The sequence below is a fragment of the Humulus lupulus genome, chromosome 7 (genome assembly GCF_963169125.1).
Source record: "Humulus lupulus chromosome 7, drHumLupu1.1, whole genome shotgun sequence".
Classification (NCBI taxonomy): domain Eukaryota; kingdom Viridiplantae; phylum Streptophyta; class Magnoliopsida; order Rosales; family Cannabaceae; genus Humulus; species Humulus lupulus.
In genome coordinates this window covers 155848938-155861590 of record NC_084799.1, presented here as the reverse complement: position 1 = coordinate 155861590, position 12653 = coordinate 155848938, and positions in this window count along the sequence as shown.

The window sequence follows — 12653 nt, the reverse complement described above, 5'->3', positions numbered from 1 at the left end:
CAATTAATTTGCTTCTTGAAAGAAAACCAGGACGTGTTCGCATGGTCACACTTAGACATGGTAGGAATCAGTCCAAATGTCATAAGCCATGCACTAAACATTGACAAGAGCTTCCCCCCGAAGCAGCAAAAATGAAGGCTCCTAGACAATGATAGAAAGAGGGCCCTCAAAGAAGAAGTCGATATGTGAAAAGAAAATCGATTCAAACGAGATGCCTTTCATCCAGATTGGATATCAATTAAATGTTGGTCCCAAAACCCAATGGCAAATGGCGAACCTGTATCGACTACTTAGATCATAACAAGGTGTGCCCTAAAGACTGTTTCCCCTTAACTCGGATAGATCAGCTCGTAGACACCACTGCAGGTCAACGACAAATGTCATTCCTGAATGCATATTCTGGATATAACCAGATTTCCATGCATGTGCCGGACCAAGAACATAGGAGCTTCATAACCAATAAAGGGTTGTACTGCTACAACGTCATGCCTTTTGGTCTCAAAAACACTAGAGCCACATACCAAAGGCTAGTGAATAGGATGTTTGTCAAGCAGATAGGAAATAACATGGAAGTTTATGTGACAATATTTTAGTCAAATCTAAACATAACGATAACCATGTGGATGATCTCGCATAATTTTTTACTGTACTTCAGAAATACAACATGAAACTTAACCCACAAAAGTGCTCATTTGGAGTGTCTTCGGGAAAGTTTCTTGGATTTATAGTAAATGCGCAGGGAATAGAGGTTAATCTAGACAAAATTAAGGCATTAATCGATATGCCCTCACCTAAAAAACATAAGGATGTTCAGAGCCTAACTAGACAAATGGTGGCTTTAAGTAGGTTTATCTCAAAATCTACGGATCGGTGCCTTCCGTTCTTTAATACTTTAAAAGAGGGCAAAAAATTCGAGTGGACAGAGGAGTGTGAGCTCGCATTTCAGAATCTTAAGAAACACCTCGCCAAACCACCATTCTTGTCCAAACCGATCACAGGAGAGATTTTGTATATATACCTTGCTACAACCAAGCACGCCATTAGTGCGGTTTAGTGCTAGAAGAGGAAAACATACAAAAAATTGTGTACTGCGTCAGCAAAAGATTACTTGGGGAAAATGAAGATATCCATTAATGGAAAAGATTACTTGGGGGCAGAACTGATTCCACCCAGCCATAAGGTTCGGCTTCAAAGCATCAAACAACGAGGCTGAATACGAGGCATTACTAGCAGGACTTCATATAGCTAGAGAGCTCAAAGCAAAGGCTATACATTTCTATAATGACTCGCAACTAGTGGTTAACCAAGTGTTAGGTGAATATCAGGCTCGTGGAATACAAATGGCCGCGTACCTAGAGAAAGCGAAAGCTGCACTCGGACAATTTGAATTCTACGCTGAGGAACAGGTCCCTGAAGAACAAAATTCAAATGCAGAAGCATTGCCAGGCTCGCCATAACTAACGAGGCCGATACACTGAATGTGGTCACAGTGGAGTTTCTTCCGATCCCAAACATCAACGAGCCTGACGAAGAAGACGTATGCATGATTGACTCGCAACCAACCTGATTGACCCCAATAGTTGACTACCTTGAAACTAGAAGTCTCCCAGCAGACCGGAACAAGGCTAGAAAGTTAACGTATTAGATCCCAAGATACACTATTGAGGAAGGGTCTTTGTATAGAAGAAGGTAATCAATGTCATTACTCTGATTTGTCGCTCCACCCGAGGCAAGGAAAATTTTGGAAGAAATCCATGATGGATTTTGTGGACACCACACTAGGGATCATAGTCAATAAAAAAAGTGATAAGACAGGGGTATTTGTGGCCCACAGCCAAGGCTGACTCGTTTGAATATATGAGGCGATGTGATAAATGTCAATAGTTTGCCTTAGTCGCACAAGCTCCACCTACCGAACTCACCATGATGATGTAACAACCCAAAATTACTAATATGGCTTAAGAGCCTTTATTAGTGTGCCGGGAGGGCATAATTGGTTTAGGTGTGAATTTATTGATTTAATGCATGATTATATGATAAGCATGCTTGAATGGTTATGTCAATGTTAATGTGATCATATGTTATATTGTCAGAACCACATTATAATGTGGGTGAATCTGTGGCATGCGACTTGAGGCGATCCTAGGAAGCTAGTAAGCGGGAAAGTCCCGACGGGGATTAATAGTTGACTTTGGGAAAGTCAAGGGATATTTTAGGTATTGGATTGTTATTTAGGTTATCGGGTTATGGAAATAAATAATTGGAGAAATATTTGAGGTTAGGATGTCTAGGTGGGAATATTGGGGAATTTTACCATTTTTCCCTGAGGGACGTTTCCGGTACCCTGAGCCATGGGATTAACCTAATCACTTAAGGATGGACTAATGAAACTTTAGGAAATAATATAATATAAGTAAACCGACCCTTCCCTCATTCTCCATTTTCTCTCTCAAAGGAAACCACAGAAAAACTTAGAGGAACTTGACTGGAATTCAGAAGATTAACATTGGGATTTGGAAGATTAGCTCAAGGATTAACTAAGGATTCAATCAAGAACTGAGGTAAGGCATAAGCTTGATGTGTGGTGATTAAATTCTATGTTTATATCTGGGTTTTGAAGTGTTTATGAATTTTGACATTGATGGGCAAAATTTAAGCATAGAAATTGGGAGTTAGCTCAGAAATCCTTTAGAAAGATGGTCCATCAGAGAAGGTAAACTCCAACTCGTGATCTAGTGCTTGAATTCTGTGTTTTTTATGGCTGGTTATAGTGTTCATGAGTTAGTGAGTTTCAGAGATTGAAGTGGGATTTTGATGGGTTTCTAGTCTAGGTTTCAGCTGGGTTGTGTTGCTGGAATCATGTGGGAAGTTTTAGGATAATTGAGTTGTGGAATTGAGGTGATTTTGGACGGTTTTGGGTGAGGTTAGAGAGTTAAAAATGGAGATTTTTTTATGGGTTCGAAAGGGTCGAGCCGCGACATAGTTCTTGGTGAGTCGCAGCCCTTTGAAGCTGATGCATGCTGAGGAAGGAGGGTAGGCCGCGACATGGTCTGAGTAGGGTCACGGCCCATGTATGGTTTTAGGCGTGGGGGAGCCTCTGGTTGGGGCCATCACGTGGCATGGGTGGCTAGTGCCGCAGCCCTTAAGGGATTTTAAGATTTTGAGGTTTTAGGCATGGGAATTTAACCTAGGGTGCTCGAGATTGAATCCTTTACCATGTTTGGTGGAGTTCAATGTTCCGGAGACCAGAACTTTGTCTAGATGCCCTTTTACGATTATTGATGGTATTCCTTATCTTTGTTGTGACTAGGTGCTAAGCTAGTGCTCAGGAATCAAATCGTGCTCAAGAGGCATTGCTCGTAGTCCGTGCACTTGGGAACTAAAGGTAAGAAAACTGCACACGGTTGTGGATTTATAATGGGACTAAGGGTTCCCTATTTTGGTATGCTCTGAAAGGATGGTATTATGCCATGTAAATAGTAAACCAACGGCCTAAGAGTTCCAAAGTTTACACTAGCGCACAGGGCGCGGCTGAGCCACTGGTAGCTGAGGAAAACTTTTTATTCATTGAGCTCGGTTTAAGCGGGCCGAAGTCAGCGGGGTAAACAGAGGGTGCGACCTAAGGTGTTGACCCTGATTATTATGTGATTTGCTTGTTATTATTGATTGGTGGATTGTTATGCTGTATAGCTGGGTGATGATTATCTGATTCTTTGGTTGAATCTTCATGCTTTGTGATTAATGTGGTTTGTTAGGTGTATGAACGTGCTTGAAAGGGTATCTAAATTTTATTATTGCTTTCTATGTAATACAATATGTTTTCTTACTGGGCCTTGGCTCACGGGTGCTTCATGGTTCAAGTAAAGGCAAGGGCAAGCTTGATCAGCCCTGATTCTGAGAGCTCTGAGAGCAGAATGTACATGATCAGCTGCTCAACCGCCACGGTTGAGGGGAAAACAGTAACATGAGAACTAGAAACGTCTGTTTTGCCTTAGAAACGGTTGAGGGTAAACTAACTTTGAACGTTGTTCCTTTTCGGGATCCCAGGTGTAATAATGTTTAGTTATATAAAATTTACATTTTATGACCAAATCCTTTTAACCCTAGCACATTAATGGTTTTTGTGATACGTTTTTTTAACTAAATGACTTGATTAGCAAGTCCTGCACCTTTAAAAGTACACAGTGTAGCGGTCTTGGCTATGCAGGGCGTTACAGATGAGCTCCCCATGGCCATTTGCAGTATGGAGAATTGACCTCATAGGTTCATTGCCAACTCGAAAGGTTGGAGTGAGGTACACTGTAGTCGCAGTCGACAATAAAAAATGGACCGAAGATGAACCATTGGCCACTATTACCTTGAAAAAAGTATTAGATTTTTTTGTAAAAAATATCGGCTGTCTATATGGGATGCCGAGAAAAATAGTATCATACAATGGAACCCAGTTCGACAGTGACCTTTCTACACATTTTTGTGAGAAAAATGGGATAATGAAAATTTTCTCCTCTGTGGTCCATCCCTAGTAAAACGGCTAAGTCGAAGTGGTGAATAAAACCTTAAAGAGCTCCATAAAGAAGAGGTTGGAGGAGGCGAAATAGAGGTGGCCCAAAGAATTGCCTCATGTCTTGTGGACTTATAGAACCACAGTTCAGACTTCAAAGAGACATACTCTCTTCTCCCTAGCTTATGGATGCCAGGCCATATTTCTTATTGAGGTTGAAATCCCTACAATATGGAGCCATGCATACAATTAGGCCTCGAACTAATCCCAGGTCGAAGAAAGTTTAGACATTATTGAAGAAAAATGAGATGAAGCACAATTGAAAAATGCTGCATACCAGCAATGAGCTACTAAATACTTCAACAAGAGGGTTTGAGATAGGAAATTCGGATTGGGAGACTTGATACCGAGGTGTGTATTTTCAGCTACACGAGACCTGTTTGCCTAGGTACTTGGACCTAACTGGGAATGACATTACTAGTTCGAGTCCATCATTCGAGCTGGGGTGTACAAACTGGCAAAGCTAAACGAATAATTGGTGCCGCGAACATGGAATGGCAAACATCTATGACCTTATTATCAATAATGTAGGAATGATGTTTTCATTGTAACCAAGCATGTTCATTTCTTCTGATTTTTATTCATCACAATTCTTAGCTTTGATTCAAAAGTTGTATTCTCTGCTAATGCAATATTTTTTGCAAACCCTCTTAATTTAATAACTTATGATTACACTCACAAGATATTAACGAGGGCATAAGTGGTATATGAGTCATACCATTGGTTTGAAAAAATACATAACATAAAATAAATGCCTAGATCATTAACCCGACGTGAATGTCTATACATGTACACACGAGTTAAAAATGCATGGATCATTAACCCAACGTGAAAGTTTATAAGTGTACACACTAGTTAAAACTGTTTGGGCTTAACCTTACATGTAAATTTATAAAGTGTATGGATTATAAACCAAACATGAGCTAAATTAGTTTTGAACAAACAAACAAAATCGACAGCAAAAAGTTGGAACTTAAGATAAACCAACTGCGAACTAAGTCGATTCCAGGGCTGGAAAATTTTGCAAATAAGTCTTGACCTCGTAACCTCGAGGATGAGAAAAAGGGAATAGGAAAGATAGATATAGCTAATCTTCCAAAATTACGTGCCAATTAAGTACTTTTGGGTACATAATAAAAGTAAGGTTCGACCTTGACAATAACGAAGTCGAACATGGATACTTCGAATAAATTGTGCATGAATGCATTGAAATTCGAGCTTAAATCCAACAGATGTATTTGTGAAAATAAACAAATATAAAAGCAAGTCTTTAATAATAACTTGCTTGAAATATTTCGATCTAGAAATGTAAAGCATAATATTGAGGTGAAAATCTAAAAGAAAAATCAGGTGCGTAAAAGATTTTTGAGATAGAAAATTATGTGCATAAAGGTTAGAGTTAGTATTTAATAAAAGTAGCTCTTCATCGAGCTACATATTGCCTTCTCCCCAAGGGGCATGCATATAAAAATAATTATTATTACAAAAATTATAATGGGATGCAGTCCATGATCTAGTCTTCATGCCTCCCCACCAGCAGTGTCGGGTGTCTCCGCCGTTTCCTCATCCTCGAGTTTGGCCTCCTCTTCCTCAAGTCGAGCTCGCCACTTGTCAACAAATTCGGCCTCTAAGTTGGCCAAAAAGCTGGTATCGAGGTTAGGATTGTTCACCCAGATCTGATACATCGCCATGTCCATGGTGTGATCTTTCTTGGTCTTCAACTCCTCAAGAAGGAGGGCCTTCTCGCCTTCGATTATGTCAAAGGTCGCCTTATTTTCCTCTTCCAACTTGGTCTTTAACTATTGAAGTTCCTTAATCTCGGAGTCTTTTTCCAGGATCTCAGAATTTTTGGCCTCATCTTCTTTCAAGGTTACTGCCATAGTTGACTCAAGGTCAGACACCTTCTGGGCAGTCTCCAGGGCAGCCTTCAACTTCAGCTCTAGCTTAGACACCTTTAGAATGGCTGCCTCCCCCACCACCACCTCTAGCCTCATTACTTTGAGCTTGTCCACGAACTTCAGCTAGGCATCCCTGGCCTCTTGAGCATGTGCCTTGCTCGTTGCCACCTCGTTGTTCAACTTAAAGTTCTCTTGAACAAAAGAAGCAAGTGCCTGTACACAAGAATAAACACGGGTTATTAAAGAAGGACATAATAAGTAAGTATAACACAAAAAGGTTACAACAAAAGTGACTTATCAAGGAAAGGAACTTACTGCCTTTGTCAAAGACAGTTTTGGCATCGTGGCGGAGGTGAGGAACTCCCACTGGGGGCCATCGAGGTTGTTGAGACTTTGGCCCATGCGGGACAAGATGTCTGAGCCCAGAGTTACTCCATGCGACCCAAAACATTATCGACCATGTATTCCGGGACATGGGTGGAGATCGTCCATAATCACTCCCATGTGCGAGCTCTTTTTTGGGCAGCGAGAGCTCGATTGGAGACTCGGGCCGGAGGAAGAGACAGGAGTTTTGGGGGTGGCACTGGCTTAACTTTAGTAGTCACCCTCACCTTGGGAACTTCAGTAGTTACCCTCACCTCGGGAACTTCAGTTGTTACCCTAGCCTCGGGAGTAGATACGGTGGCCAGGGTCGGCTTTGAGTGGTCGAGGCTTGAGGGACCACCTCGGGTCTTTTGAGTACTTTAGAGGGATGCCCCCTCTTTGAGACGCCCATTGGTGTTTGTTTACCGTGGCCACCGAGGGACGACTAAGTAAGTTGTCGAGATCAGAGTCCATGACACCTGGAAAATACACAAGTCACACTGTAGTGATCGAGCTATGATTACTAAAATGAACAAGACCAAGGATAAAAGAAACCTAACTGGTACACTCAACCGAGCTTGAACTCAGTTACCAGGAAATTCTCCTATCTTCTGAGGACGCTGGGAGAGTCCCATCTCTATATGTGGGAGATAGCCTCGAAAGATCTCTATACATGTTTGTTCCGCACTGAACGACAACCCCATCCTAGACCTCCATTAGTCTATACATGGTTTGATACTGACCTAACCAGTTATCAAACCTACGTACTCTATAATCTACCCATGACCAAACATGAAAATTATCCCTAAGATCCAGGAAGAGGATCAGTACATCAGGTTTGTGCTTAAGCAAGGAAGGACACCACATTGAGGAGATGAGCACGACTTTACCTCCACCATCCGAGTTCGATGAGGCTTAGTCTTGGGCTTCATTGCCCAAGGAAGGCCGATCTTGTCGGTGAGCCACCGGGGCACGAGCTTGCAAGCACGAGAACCTCTCCCTGGAAGGGAGTCTGTCACTGGGAAGCGGCACGTGGTCCCACCTCAAGTACTTGCGGTAGGTCGAGTCGTCTGTAGACTGGCCTTCCTGTAAGAGGTCACCGGCTCGGAGCCGGTCCTCATGGAGAAGGTAGAACAGGGACCTCTGACCATAGGGCAGTTGGAGTGGGGCTGCTCTTTGCTCCACCATCATTTTTTATGGGGTGGGGTGGTGATAATTGGCTGCAGGAACAACTAAGTATCAATATTCTTAGCACATCTAGTTAATAAAGCAGAAAGAGGGGGATAAGTGCGATAGGGTACTTACGGATACGTTGAAAGGAGTAAAATCTAGAGGGAGCGAGATCGTCCGTCTAGAAGAAGGAAAGTTTGAAATTTGGGGGATGATTCGACATATCTTTGAATTTCTTTTTCTCCCTGGGGTAGCTCGATAGATAATAAAAGTCGTCCCCGCCATGAGCTCGAGTTGGGTTACTTTTGAGACAAAAGAAATATAATATCTCTTGAGGCAAGAGCCTTTCCCACTTCAACTCATGGTATAGCGATCTGAGAGCTGATAGGACCCTGAAGGAATTGGTCTGGAGCTGGAATGGGGCAAAACATACAAAGTCCAAAAATTCCTTGAAATTTGTTTTCAGAGGTAGTAGAGCCCCTGCCCTCATATGCTTGCGACTCCATGCGGCGAGCTTGATTTTTCTATTTGGATTTCCATCTCCCGGGGTGAAGAAGCTACATTCATTCGAAGCTGTAGGCCGACACATCAGGGTGCCAGAAAGTTTTAGTCCATGGAAAGCCAATATCACGGATATCTAGCTAATAGAAGTGACGGTTTGAGAAGTGGGCATTGATGTGGTTTGAGAAATGGAAGGACGTTGTGAAAGATCTTCCATTAGTGAAAATGAAAGTGCACCAGGCTTGATGGCGATGGTGACTTTAAGCTTGGTATCTAGTGGAAATGGTCTAATTTCAGGGTCTGGATCTGGATAAACCGCGACCTAGAGTATTCTTCTCTTTCTCTCCTCAACCTTGTCAATTTGACTCGAAACTGATCTCGAATGTCTTCTTGCTCGCACCTTTCTCTATGCTCGCGTATCTGATGCTGGTTTCGCGTGAAAGGTGATTCAGGACTGGGAGTAGATGGGGGAGTAAGGAATAGTGAGTTTGGGCCCCCACTGAGTCTTAGGGTACTGCAACATCCAACAAGAAAGAAAAGGGTGAGGGCCTGGTAAAAGGAAAATCACAAAGAAATCGTAAATTTGGTAATCCGAGCTCGACAGTTTGAAATCAGAAAATTACCTCAATCGAGACTCAAGTCTCAAAAGGGTAAGATGAACTCAAAGGGGAGCCCCGAACTATTGTAATGCTCAGGCTTCGAGCATGTACTCACATGAGAGAATGGGCAAGTGAATACAAATTTTTAGGATCCAAAAATGTGATATTTATGGAATTTGTGCAGTTAAAACCCTAAATCAAAACCCCTATTTCTTGACTTACACAAAACGCCATTTCTAATCAGAATAACCCCTTTTTTTACATGTTTACACTAGAAATTTTGGGTCTACAACTACAAAAAAATTGTTCGGATTAGAAGTTTCCCTAAGAATCAACGTAAAAGACTAGTAATACTAGTAAAACCAGTAAATATGTTGTCTCAGACAAAAAACATTAAATGTACAACATGCAAAAGAAAAGGATCAAGAACATGAACTTACACAAAGTTGTTCGTGGGAATGATGAAATCACCGACTGAAAGATGGGAAGTAAGAATGATTCTGTTGAGCCGAAGGATTTGAACTTGCTTTGTTTGGGTGGTTTGGAAAACATGCAAAGAAAATTCTGGTTTTTCTTTTTTCTTTCTCTGGTACGAGTTTTTTCTATGAAAAGAGTAAAAGTGAAATTAAGAAGACGAAGTAGGCATATATATAGACCTGAGGGGATATCAAGGGTCAAAATAATCTGGGTCGTTGGTTTGATTTGGAATCTGATCCTATGGTAATAGTGGCAAGATGGAGATATGAAAAGACGTGGGTAGATGTAAAAGGTACTCAAGTACTCTGACTGTGCAATCCTTGGTAGACGTGTGTCCACACTCGGTGTGGTTGGTGGCCTGATTTTCAAAAGTAGCAGTTCAAAAGTTCCCTTCTCATAGGATTCGAACTAATACTTTTGAGGGGGCAAAATACACCCAAATTTTGAGATTAGAGGTTTTTGGTCTCGAAAGTCGGGTTCGTAAAGTGTAAGCTCAAAAGTAAGAAAACTTGCCATGAGATTAACATTAATAATAATTGAGTTTGACAGTCTTGATTAATATTAAAATGACAACGTCGTTTGTATTTAAGATCATTCAAAAAGGTTCGAGCCTGGGCATTGCAAGCTCGGAGGAAACGACCTCGATAAAGTTACTTAATAAGACCGAGGGAAGCCGAGACAGCAGGCTCATGATGATTTTCCGATCTCGAAGATATGTAAGATGAATGTTCGAGATCGATAGCCAAATGAGGACATGGTTACTGTTTACGAATCCCTATATCTAAGGGATTGGTTGTAATTTGCAAATAAATCCTAAATATCAGGGGATTTATATGCGTATTATATATTTATATGCATTTAATTGTATTTATTTTGAGATTTGAATCATAACTCCCCGAAATGTGAGGGCAGATATTCTGTAAACCAGTCTATAAATAGATTGGAGAAATTCATTTGTAGACACACTAAAATTGGAACTAGGAATACTCTGCTGAATTGCTTCCAAAAAAGCTTTGAGAGAACTCCATAGGTGAATAACATCGACTCATGGACTAGGCACATTTTAACTGTCGAACCACATAAAAATTGTGTTTTTTCCTCTTTATTTTTTTGATTTTGTGTTTAGTGCTCTTCATTTCTAATTTGATGAAAAACAACGTCAACATGAGCGGTTAGCCTTAAATTTTTGTTCGTGGTTTGTATTGTATTTCGAACTAACTAAGTTTGATAGCCCTCTTTTACAAACATTCCGATGTCTCAAGTTTTTGTCAGACTTTCCTTAAAGGTTGATCGATTAAGACATGTATGTCTCAAGTATCAAACAAAACACGAGTTTTTCAATTAGATGATATTTGGATTAATCTCCCAGAAAACTCTTTCTCACATAATAAACCGATTTCTGTGTTTGGAATTCCTCTCGAACTAAAACATCACTGACCGTGTTTTATGTTACAGCAATGTATAAGTGTAGACCTTCACCAACAAATGGTTTTGATAACAGAGGGGGCTCAGCTAGATTAGTCTTCAGATCCTGAAATGCCTGTTTGCATTCTTTTTTCCATTCAAACTGTTTATTTCCCCTAAGCATGTTGTAGAAGGGAAGACATTTGTCAGTCAACTTTGATATGAATGTGCTTAAGGCAGCGACCTTTCTTGTTAATATCTGTACATCTTTTCGCAACCTTGGTGAAGGTATCTCTTATAGCGACTTGACATTTTCTAGGTTCACCTCGATCCCCCTTCCATTGACTTTGAAGCCTAAGAACTTTCACGATGACACCCCAAAGGTACATTTCATGGGGGTTTAACTTCATGTTATATTTTCTACGCACACCAAAACATTCTTCCCGACCAGATATATGGTTATTGTTAGTCTTTGACTGGACGAGTATATCATCGACGTACACCTCCATGTTTCTCCTGATCTGGTTAACGAACATCTTATTGACCAATGAATGGGTGAGGTGGTGTGGATGTCAAATCACTGATGGAGCATACCTTATTGGTGAAGCTATCCTTGTTCCATCGGGAGGCACTAGATTAGCTCGCCCTTAGTCTATTACAATTTTCACGGGTTGGAAGTAGTGTAGGTTAGTTTCTCCGTGCTAGAGCTCCTAGCCGAGGAATGGATGTGGATTTGTTGGGAAGTATCTTCTCCTTGAATAGGTTTCAGCACGCCCTATATAGCTAGGCTCATTCATAGGAGTGTGAGTTTAATTAGAGTTCCTATGAGGGTTGGCAGGTTGAGAATTGCGTGAAATCCCTTCAGATGGTACAAAACACCGTGTCGTAGTTCAGAAACAATGACTAACATTAGGTCAATTATTCCCGTGGGATCTATGGGCCCACTTTGCCTCCTTATGACATTAGCATTGATTGCAGGAATGGGTAATCGAGCGAAAATCTCCTCAATCTACTTGTTGGTCTAGGCAAGATGGTTCCTAAACTAGGCGTTTTCCATATTGATGGCTATTACGTGCCCAGGATGGGGATTTGGTTGGCATGTCGTCGAGATCCAAGCATCATCTTGGTGCACGTGTTATTTACCGGAGTGACGTTGCGCAGATGTACCTTCTCTAGTGGTGATGGGCGCATGATGACGCTCTTGTTCATCAGGTTTCTCTATTTCGTTGTTGTACATGGAGCGGGTGATCACCATTGTGATCGTTTGGTTGAAATTTGCGTGGGAATTCTAGCCTAATCTGCTCTCAATGAAAATACCAATTTGTTGACGCAGTTTTTTGGGAACAAGGGATTTAAAAATCTGACAATAGAGAAATTAGGCTTTTCGTAAACCAAATGTATAAAAACTATCAAAGAAAATGAAATTGAAACCAAATATAGAAATCTTTACAGTTTGGTTTCTTGGTCGACGAAGTGAGAAAAGTAAGGGAAGAACAAGAAATACTGTAAGTATTCGAGAAAACAGTCTGAATGTTCCTAGGAAATAAGGGAATGCAAGAAAGCTTTGAGTGTTTTGAAAAGAAATAAAAGAGAAAAAATTCGAATGCAAAGGTGGTAAGGCTGAGGCGTGGCTCTCCTATTTATCTCTTTACTTTGGGAACTGAACTAGGCCACACGATT